Below are 2,500 nucleotides of genomic sequence, written 5' to 3'. Positions count from 1 at the left end.
TATATAATATATATATATATATATATATATATAACATATATATATGTTATATATATATATATAATATATATATATATATATATATATATATATATATGTATATATATATATATATATATATATATATATATATATATATATATATTATATATATTTATATATATATATTATATATATACATATATATATATTATATATATATATATATGCATTTATATGCATATAGTATATATATATATATATACATATGCATACATATATATATAATTAAATATATATATATATGTATTATATATATATATATATATAAAAAATATATATATAATATAGCACGCTATAATATATATTATATATATATATACATCTCTCTCTCTCTCTCACTCTCAAACAGTCTCTCTCTCTCAACACCCTCTACACAAACACACACACACACATGTATATATATATATATTATAAAAAAGTATATATATATTATATATATAATATATATATAAAAAAAAAAAAAAAAAAAAAAAAAAATTTTTATATATATATATTATATATATATATATACATATGTATATATCTATATACAATATATATATATATATATATTATATATATATATATACATATATATATATATATATTATATATTATATATATATATTATTTTATATATACTTTATTATATATATACATATACATACATACATATATATATATATATATATATATATATATATATATAGATATATATTATATATATATATATGTGTGGTGTGTGATGTGTGTGTGTGTGTGTGTGTGGGGGTTGGTGTGTGTGTTGTGGGTGTGTGGTGTGTTGTAATATAATATATATATATATATAATATTATATATTTATACTTATATAGATATTATATTTTTATTTATATTAACTCTCATACAACACACACACCTCACACACTCACACTCATACTTTCATACATCAAACAACACAGCACCCAACTCACACACACACACAAACCACACACATATATATATGATATATAATATATATATATATATATATATTATATATATATATATATTATTATATATTTTAGAATATATATATATATTATATAATATATATATATATTATATATGTATATATATATACAGAATATCTATATATATATATCTATATATATATACATACTATAATATATATATATAATTATATATATATATATTTATATATATAATATTATATCTATATATCTAGCGCTCTCTCTCTCTCTCTCTCTCTCTCTTTTCTCTCTTCCTCTCTCTCCCTCACGCTCTGACTTCTCTCTCTCTCTCTCTCCTTCTCTCTCTCTCTCTCTCTCTCTCTCTTATATATCTTCTCTCGTACTCTATATATATATATATATAATATAGTATATATATATATATGTGTATATATATATATACACATGCCTATCGATCTGTTTGTTCGTGTGCTTGTATGCATGTGTTTAGGCTTGTATCCCTCTGTGTATGTGTGTGTGTGTGTTTGTGTGTTTCAGGTAGACTGTATGATGCAATAGGATTAATATAAGAATATAAACACAGTATGAAGTCCCTATATGACACGAAGGCAGCCACTTAGCGCGTAAAGATATCGTTTCTTTCCTTTTATTTTAGAATGACATAATGGGCAGAAGGCGCGGCGTCGCAGCCAGCGTGAGTGAAGAGCAAGAGAGCGAGCAATGACTCAACCCAGGCAGTTGAAGAATGCCTCAGGGACCTCAATCAAGAGTGTTGCTTAGATAAACAGACGCTATCAGATGTGGCCCTGAAATACACGTCGCGAGGTATTCACTGAAGGGTATTTCTCTTCTTCTTCTTCACTGTTTGGTAGTCTGTTGTCTTTTTTGGAAGGGTTCTTTGTACCTAGTTGTTGACTTTTTTTCTTTTTTTTTCAATGGAGAGAAAAACAAAACTTACTTTTATTATTCGTGTGCTAGTAACCTTCACCATATTTCTGTTCTGGAAGTTTTTTTTTTATCTATCTCTCTGTGCTTAAGGTCATTGATTCTGCAATCGTGCAGACGGGAGCGACCAATCTCCCAAGGGTCGATTAATGGAAACACAAACTTAAAGTTGGACACAAAAGTTGCACGAGGGAAAGATGGAAGCACCGATTAAAGGATTAAATGAATTCATAGTCTATCGTGACTCGATGAGCAGTATCCGTATCAACCAAAGGTCAACGTAAAGTAGAGTGAATACTTTATGATTCGAGAGAAAAGAGAGAATGGAAGTGCATCTTCATAAGAAAGGAAGTCACTGTTATTACTTATAAAAAGGACATCGATGGTGACACTTTGATGATCCGTCTTGCCTGTTTTGAAATGATCTGCAAATGCTGAGCTGATGCCGACAACGAAATGGAATGCAAATAATTGTCTTAATCATTAATCTGTATTTTACAGGACAACCTCGTCTAAGAACGTTTTTTTGCTCCTCGAATGCTACTGAAGCCCTCGAGTTGTGGAACAGGCGCGGCCGCCCG

The 2,500-nt window shown here is 26.9% G+C and overlaps 1 protein-coding gene across 3 annotated transcripts in view; it reads right to left on the bottom strand.

Annotated features, from left to right (window-relative positions):
• LOC122252041 (cGMP-inhibited 3',5'-cyclic phosphodiesterase 3A) overlaps window positions 1-2,500 on the bottom strand; it is a 148,433-nt gene that overhangs the window by 144,177 nt on the left and 1,756 nt on the right. The window lies entirely within an intron of this gene.

Source organism: Penaeus japonicus, unplaced genomic scaffold, assembly GCF_977035675.1.
Source record: "Penaeus japonicus unplaced genomic scaffold, GWHDUDI00000001_assembly GWHDUDI00000028, whole genome shotgun sequence".
NCBI classification, from domain to species: domain Eukaryota; kingdom Metazoa; phylum Arthropoda; class Malacostraca; order Decapoda; family Penaeidae; genus Penaeus; species Penaeus japonicus.
The sequence above is the reverse complement of the archived record's forward strand: the minus strand, read 5'-3'. Positions and strand labels throughout refer to the sequence as shown.